This window comes from Prenolepis imparis, unplaced genomic scaffold, assembly GCF_030444845.1.
Source record: "Prenolepis imparis isolate NDT839.2.m4 unplaced genomic scaffold, iyPreImpa1.0 SCAF_2, whole genome shotgun sequence".
Lineage (NCBI taxonomy): Eukaryota > Metazoa > Arthropoda > Insecta > Hymenoptera > Formicidae > Prenolepis > Prenolepis imparis.
Window position 1 is genome coordinate 7641340 of NW_028141160.1, and position 9563 is coordinate 7650902.

General features: G+C 28.1%; 1 long non-coding RNA gene across 1 annotated transcript; it reads left to right on the top strand.

The window, feature by feature from the left end:
- The first annotated feature begins 4110 nt into the window (after positions 1 to 4110).
- LOC145933170 (uncharacterized) lies at positions 4111 to 6748 on the top strand. Its single transcript, XR_014424820.1, has 5 exons — positions 4111 to 4456; positions 4565 to 4623; positions 5854 to 5931; positions 6219 to 6308; positions 6490 to 6748. It is a non-coding gene; the product is annotated as an uncharacterized LOC145933170 (long non-coding RNA).
- Positions 6749 to 9563: the final 2815 nt, after the last annotated feature.

Below are 9563 nucleotides of genomic sequence, written 5' to 3' on the forward strand. Positions count from 1 at the left end.
TTTAAAATTTTAATTATCAATTGTTTAAAGCGAGCCAAAAATTATTCTTTCATATATTTTAACATTACATTGGCTGCACATTACGATGGTACCATCAGCATACCTGCGTACAAACTTTTTGATCTAATATACGTAAAATGAATCCGCGAAGTAGGGGATCCGCGGTTTAAAAATTTTAATTTTCAATTGTTTAAAGCGAGCCAAATATTAATCTTGTATATATTTCCACTGTACATTATATGCACATTATGATGGTACCATCAGCATGCCAGCGTACAAACTTTTTGAACTTTTATACTTAAAATAAATCCGAGCCGTATGGGATCGGCGGTTTAAAATTTTAATTATCAATTGTTTAAAGCGAGCCAAAAATTATTCTTTCATATATTTTAACATTACAATGGCTGCACATTACGATGGTACCATCAGCATACCAGCGTACACACTTTTTGATCTAATATACGTAAAATGAATCCGCGCCGTAGGGGATCCGCGGTTAAAAAATTTTAATTTTCAATTGTTTAAAGCGAGCCAAAAATTAATCTTGTATATATTTCAACTGTACATTATATGCACATTATTATGGTACCATCAGCATACCAGCGTACAAACTTTTTGATCTAATATACGTAAAATAAATCCGCGCCGTATGGGATCCGCGGTTTAAAATTTTAATTATCAATTGTTTAAAACGAGCCAAAAATTATTCTTTCATATTTTTTAACATTACATTGGCTGCACATTACGATGGTACCATCAGCATACCAGCGTACACACTTTTTGATCTAATATACGTAAAATAATTCCGCGCCGTATGGGATCCGCGGTTTAAAATTTTAATTATCAATTGTTTAAAGCGAGCCAAAAATTATTCTTTGATATATTTTAACATTACATTGGCTGCACATTACGATGGTACCATCAGCATACCAGCGTACACACTTTTTGATCTAATATACGTAAAATAATTCCGCGCCGTATGGGAACCGCGGTTTAAAATTTTAATTATCAATTGTTTAAAGCGAGCCAAAAATTAATCTTGTATATATTTCAACTGTACATTATATACACATTATGATGGTACCATCAGCATACCAGCGTACAAACTTTTTGATCTATTATACGTAAAATAAATCCGCGCCGTATGGGATCCGCGGTTTAAAATTTTAATTATCAATTGTTTAAAGCGAGCCAAAAATTATTCTTTCATATATTTTAACATTACATTGGCTGCACATTACGATGGTACCATCAGCATACCAGCGTACACACTTTTTGATCTAATATACGTAAAATGAATCCGCGCCGTATGGGATCCGCGGTTAAAAAATTTTAATTTTCAATTGTTTAAAGGGAGCCAAAAATTATCCTTTCATACATTTTAACATTATATTGACTGCACATTATGATGGTACCATCAGCGTACAAACTTTTTGATCTATTTTACGTAAAATGAATCCGCGCCGTATGTGATCCGCGTTTTAAAATTTTAATTATCAATTGTTTAAAGCAAGCCAAAAATTATTCTTCCTTATATTTTAACATTACATTGGCTGTACATTACGATGGTACCATCAGCATACCAGCGTACGCACTTTTTGATCTAATATACGTAAAATGAATCCGCGCCGTATGGGATCCGCGGTTTAAAAATTTTAATTTTCAATTGTTTAAAGCGAGCCAAATATTAATCTTGTATATATTTCCACTGTACATTATATGCACATTATGATGGTACCATCAGCATGCCAGCGTACAAACTTTTTGAACTATTATACTTAAAATAAATCCGAGCCGTATGGGATCCGCGGTTTAAAATTTTAATTATCAATTGTTTAAAGCGAGCCAAAAATTATTCTTTCATATATTTTAACATTACATTGGCTGCACATTACGATGGTTCCATCAGCATACCAGCGTACACACTTTTTGATCTAATATACGTAAAATAAATCCGCGCCGTATGTGATCCGCGGTTTAAAGATTTTAATTTTCAATTGTTTAAAGCGAGCCAAAAATTAATCTTGTATATATTTCAACTGTACATTATATGCACATTATGATGGTATCATCAACATATCAGCGTACAAACTTTTTGTTCTAATATACGTAAAATGAATCCACGCCGTATGGGGTCCGCGGTTTTAAAATTTTAATTATCAATATTTTAAAACAAGCCATAAATTTATTTTTCATATATTTTAACTCTACATTGTCTGCACATTATGATGGTACCATCAGCATACCAGCATACAAACTTTTTGATCTAATTTACGTAAAATGAATCCGCGCCGTATGTGATCCGCGTTTTAAAATTTTAATTATCAATTGTTTAAAGCAAGCCAAAAATTATTCTTTGATATATTTTAACATTACATTGACTGGACATTATGATGGTACCATCAGCATACCAGCGTACAAACTTTTTGATCTAATATACGTAAAATGAATCCTCGCCGTATGGGATCCGCGGTTTAAAATTTTAATTTTCAATTGTTTAAAGCGAGCCAAAAATTATTCTTTCATATATTTTAACATTACATTGACTGCACATTATGGTGGTACCATCAGCATACCAGCGTACAAACTTTTTGATCTAATATACGTAAAATGAATCCGCGCCGTATGGGATCCGCGGTTTAAAAATTTTAATTTTCAATTGTTTAAAGCGAGCCAAATATTAATCTTGTATATATTTCCACTGTACATTATATGCACATTATGATGGTACCATCAGCATGCCAGCGTACAAACTTTTTGAACTATTATACTTAAAATAAATCCGAGCCGTATGGGATCCGCGGTTTAAAATTTTAATTATCAATTGTTTAAAGCGAGCCAAAAATTATTCTTTCATATATTTTAACATTACATTGGCTGCACATTACGATGGTTCCATCAGCATACCAGCGTACACACTTTTTGATCTAATATACGTAAAATAAATCCGCGCCGTATGTGATCCGCGGTTTAAAGATTTTAATTTTCAATTGTTTAAAGCGAGCCAAAAATTAATCTTGTATATATTTCAACTGTACATTATATGCACATTATGATGGTATCATCAACATATCAGCGTACAAACTTTTTGTTCTAATATACGTAAAATGAATCCACGCCGTATGGGGTCCGCGGTTTTAAAATTTTAATTATCAATATTTTAAAACAAGCCATAAATTTATTTTTCATATATTTTAACTCTACATTGTCTGCACATTATGATGGTACCATCAGAATACCAGCCTACAAATTAGATATTAATTATAAGTACAATCTGTTTAATTGCTAACGAGCATGATACATTACGATATTCATAATTGCAAGAAATATTGATGGACGATCATTGGAATATTACTTAATACATTCAATCGCCATCAATATCTTTAATCAGTTTTTCGAAATTTGAAATTAATATGTATGAATGTCAGGTTCCGTACACACACGTATAAATGACACATGAAATTACAATCGCAGTGATTACGAAATCGAAATATTGAATCGTATATAATATAAATTTAAATACACAGTAATAATTTAGACGATGGTTCAAGTATAAAAGTTTCAGCCTATAATGGTTTTTGAATTTGGCGCGCGGCGCGCTGAGTGTTCACTTACGTAGTTACTACCTCACGTCCTTCGTCCCTCATGTCCCTTCGATAGTCACGGTATCGCGCTCAATCGGCTCCGCATTTTTCACGCGTTTTTCCCGTTAAAAATGAATTCCGCGTACAAACGAATGTTGGGAGTATTGAATCGTGCCACGGGCAATTAGCAGGAAGTATTAATTAACTCGTGCGATCACGGTTAATCAACCTACGACAGTCTGCATCCACCGGGCTACGCCGCTTAGCCGCTTTTTCTCCGAATCGTTCGATCTCATTGAACATTCTATTTATTAAGAGGTATGTATCATTTGGCGTCATTTATTTGTACGAATCGCATCGCGTTCAAGCTTTTGTGCTTTGGGAAAACTATATTTTGGATGTGAGATATTTAATTAATACATAATTTATCGTTTTCAGATAGAGAGAGAGAGAGAGAGCGAGAGAGAGTGAGAGAGAGAGAGAGAGAGAGAGAGAGAGAGAGAGAGAGAGAGAGAGAGTGAGTGATGATTGTGTCGCGCGCGAACCGCGCGAAGTTCGCGCCGCACAAAGTGTTGCATTACGTCACGATGTACTACGTCACAGCGTACTACTTCACTACATATCGCGAATATCGAAAGTGGCGGATGGTTATATATCGTCGTTATTTATCCGTTGTTATTTATGCAATCCGGTGCGTAGTGCGTGCAATCGGTGTCGAGAATGCCGTACAAAGTAACGGGTAATCATTCTATCGTATTATTTAATGCGGGAAATCGAAATCTGTAATGCCTGGTTGATGAAAATGCATCTCGGCGAACGATTTCCGAAACGACGCAAGAATCAACGAGAATATGGCAGCGTTTCAACGACTGGTGAGCAAATTGACTTTATTTACCTGATTATATCATTGTCATTTACCTGAAATATATAGCTAGCATATGAAAATCGCTCATATAATAATAATATAATATTATTTATAGGAACGACTTTCCGAAGCGACGCAACAATCAACGAAAATATAACCGCGTTTCAACGACCGGTGAGTAAATTGATTTTATTTAACTAATTATACTTATCATCGAATTTATATCATCGCCATTTATTTGAAATATATATTAGCCAGCACATAAAAACCGCTAATATAATAATAACATAATATTGTTTAGGATATAAATTGATTTTTGAGGTTAGCTCAGAAATAAATTTACATTATACATATATACATATATTTAAATTTATAATATTTTCGATAAGCACTCGCATTAAAAATTTCATAAATATCTTAAAGTTATTCTTCTTTTTTTTTTTTTTTTCAAAAAACGCAATAATATAACATTGGTTAAAAAAATCTATTTTTTAAATTAGCTCAGAAAGAATTTTAAATTATACATTATATATATTTTCAATAAGCATTCGTATTAACAATCTCATGAATATTTTAATGACTTCTAAAAAGTCTCTAATGAAAACGATTCTATGGAATTTAATTAAATGAGATGTGTGAAAAGTTTAATCATTTTAATTACTTATTTGAAAGACATTGAATGCATTTTTATTAAGAATTTGACTCTTCCTTTATTATGTAATAATTTCATATTTACTATATTGGTTCCATCTGAATATTTATATAATTAAATTAAATTAGATGTGTGATAAGTTTAATCATTCTAATTACTTATATGAAAGACATTGAATGCATTTTCATCAAGAATTTGACTCTTGCTTCATTATGTAATAATTTCATTTTTACGATATTGGTCCCATTTAAATATTTATATAATTTAATTAAATGAAATGTATGATAAGTTTAATCATTTTAATAACTTATTTGAAAGACATTGAATGCATTTTCATCAAGAATTTGACTCTTGCTTCATTATGTAATAATTTCATTTTTACGATATTGGTCCCATTTAAATATTTATATAATTTAATTAAATGAAATGTATGATAAGTTTAATCATTTTAATAACTTATTTGAAAGACATTGAATGCATTTTCATCAAGAATATGACTCGTGCTTCATTAGGTAATAAATTCATTTTTACGATATTGGTCCCATCTAAATATTTATATAATTTAATTAAATTAGATGTGTGATAAGGTTAATCATTTTAATTACTTATTTGAATAACATTGAATGCATTTTCATTCAGAATTTGACTCTTGCTTCATTATGTAATAAAATCATATTTACGATATTGGTCCCATCTGAATATTTATATATTTTGTGTGCTGCTACAATTTGAATTTTATTTATATGTTACAGATCAACATAACTGACTGTCTTGATAATCTGGGAGGAGGAGGTCTAGGAGACATTGGGCACCAGTCGAACAATCATGGAGTGAGTATTTATTGACTTTATTTAGTTCAATTACTAAATAAAAATTTATAAAATAAAATAAAATAAAATAATAAAATTATTATAAATCAAATAAAAAATAATTATAAATTAAATAAAAATTTAATAATTGTACATTAAATAAAAATTTATAAAATTATTCAAATATATTTCTACTTGCTCTCTATTGTAGGCATGGAAAATAAAATCCAATGCGTACAGTAATAATTTGCTAAAATATTAATTATTTTTGGCGCTACTACAATTTGAATTTTAATTGTATGTTACAGATCAACGTAACTGACGACTGATGATCTTGACAATCTGAGAGGAGGAGGAGGTCTGGGAGAGACGTCGGGCACTAGCGGAGCAACTATTGTGTAAGTATTTATTATTAATTCAATTATTATTAAATAAAAATTTATAAAATTTTTTAATTATATTGCTGTTTATTATTTGTATGCGTCGAATATAAAATTTAATGCATACAAAATAATAATTTTTTTAAGTATTAATTATTTTGAGCAGTTCTATAATTTGAATTTTATTTATATGTTACAGATCAACGTAGCTTCAATGCAGTTAACTGCGCTATTGTGCATCGACCGGTAAGTGAAAAATTATTTTATTATAAAAGGTAACGGTTTTGTAGAGATTAGATTGTGTGGAAATGTGTAGATCTAGATTGTAGCTTGTGTATAGACTGTAGATTTTGTAGATAATTCCGTTATCTTAAAATGAATGGGTTATTAAAGATTAAAAGTATAATAAAGATACGAAATATAATAAAGATGAATACAGTTTAAGAATTACAGTTTAAGAAAAGGAAAAGAAACATTTTATATAGTAATACATAATATATTCAATCTAATTTATTTTAAAAGAACATACTAACAATTATATTAATTGTATGTGTGATTATAAATTTTAAATGATTAAATAATTATAATTACTTATTATTATAATGTACAGATTTTATATTATATATTTTGTAATCCATTCATTTATGTTGATTGATCATTTGAGTTTACATTAGTTAAAATAAAGTTATATTTTAAAATATATAACATATCAGATATTTTGCGGATATTTTGAGAATATATAATAATTTTGGACTAAAAGAAAAAGTAATAGTGATATAAAATTTGCAGAAAAATTCATCATAATATCTTAAAATTTTTAGTACGAATTATTTTATTTTATTTTTTTTTACTTTTGTGATTCATCGATTGCGCTATCGTGTAATTCGGAAATAAACTGCAAACCGCGAATATATTAAAATTGATTATCGAATTTTCGCGGATTCATAACAAAGAACGTACAAAATTCCTTTTATATATAATATTAATTTATTATAATTTTCATTAAAGGGGAGTGTTATCGATATTATAGAATAGTAATTATTAAGAAATGACAGTTATTACTAATGAAGCACATATGGTGTGCTTGACATCGCCATAAAATTGAGCGATATGATCGGCAACACGACGGTCTAACAATAAGACACAATCGGACGGTAGTGTCGCGCGTTCAAGTGCGGGAGTGTCGTTCAAAGTATCGCGCGTTTAAGTGCGGGAGTGTCGTTCAAAGTATCGCGCGTTATCATCAATCAGCAGACTTTGACTTGCTGAATTATTGGACAATCCTGATCAATCTGACCTGAGAGGAGGAGCAGGACTAGGAGGCATCAGGCACCGGCGGAGCAACTTTGTGGTGAGTGTTTATTATTTATATAATATTTATATAATATGATGTATATGTATAATATTTGACTTGTTATAAATCACGTATTTTTTTACGCATAGATATTATATAATTCTATTTATATATTGAATAATTTAAATAAAGGAAAATTAGAGAGAAATAACTCTATATGTATAAATATTATAAAAGTTTTTTATATTTAAAAAAATAATCTTTACAAAATTTATAAAATTATTCAATTATATATACCTATCTATTGATTATTGTACGCGTCGAATATAAAATTTAATGTGTAAAATACTAATTAGATATTAAAATACTAATTAGATAATAATTATTTAAAACGCTGTTATAATTTATATTCTATTTGTATGTTACAGATCAACGTAGCTTCGATGCAGTTATCTCCTCTGCTGTTGAACATCGATTGGTAAGTGATAAACTATTATTTTATTACGAGGTAACGGTTTCATAAATATTTGATTGTAGAGATGTAGATTTAGAATGTAGATTGTAGACTGTAGATTGTAGATAGTTACTATCCGTTACCTCAAAATGAATAAACACACAATTAATTAGGATGAATATTTCAATTTAAAAAAAAAAAGATAATTTATATAGTCTTTTTTAAATATTTTCTATTATCGAAGTGAGAATTATTTTATTCATGTTTTCTCATATATTTAAATGCGCTCTTTCTTTCTTCATCTTTTTTAACAAGTTTTAATTATTAGGTGCAATGATTAATTTTTTTGATTGTTTAATGTCGCGATTTAATTATCATAACTTCAAGTTATGACACGTCTTTTTTAAACACCGGAAAAAAACAAGTGCCCGCTACGCGCATTCTTCGATTTTATATACTAGTTACTAGAACAACACAATCGCGCGCTACGCGCGCGCCATTCTTCGATTTTTTGTTAAAAAGAATATTTAAAAAAAAATAAAATAAAGTTTGTATAAACTTGATTAATATTTTTTCACAGAAATCAGCTGATTAAAGCATTAATTTGATAATTAAATTTTAAAATAATAATATGGTAAAAATAGTAATACATTTAATAGTAATATAATTAAAATAGTATTATGTTGTAAATAATATGTTATAATACCTTCTTCTTGATTAATATTTTTTGATAGAAATCAGCTGATAACTGTCAAAAATATTATAACATATTATTTAAAAAATTAATAAGCAAATTAACACTTTAATCAGCTGATTTCTATCAAAAAATATTAATTAAGCGAAAATTTGTTAATTAAATTTTAAAATAATAATATGTTATAAAAATTAAAATAATAATATGTATTAAATAATATAATATAATACTTAAAATTCGATTGTTATTTTTGAAAACTCATCAGCTGATTTCTGTCAAAAAATATTAATCGCAGCTAAGGCATTATAACATATTATTTACAACATATATTACTATTTTAATTTTTATAACCTATTATTATTTTAAATTTTAATTAGCAAATTAACGATTTATTTAAATTTTAAACTAATAATATGTTATAAAAATTAAAATAATAATATATGTTTTAAATAATGTCATAATTCTTTTTGACAATTATCAGCTGATTTCTGTCATAAAATATTCGAGTTTAAAATATTATAACATATTATTTACATCATATTATCACATTTTTATGAAATTAATTTTATATGATATAAATATTAAAAAAAAAAATTTTGAACATTTTTTTTATAACGATAATTTTTTCACATTAAATTCAACAATAATATTCAAAGAAATTATAATAAATTTTTTATCGATGTAACACATAGTAAACTGGATTAATGTATACCTAAATGATAACAATATATATAATTATTATATTATATTTGTATAACTATATATAAAACTAAAAATTATGAATTAAAATTATTCAAATATATATATAATCGCATTTTTAAGAGCAGATGT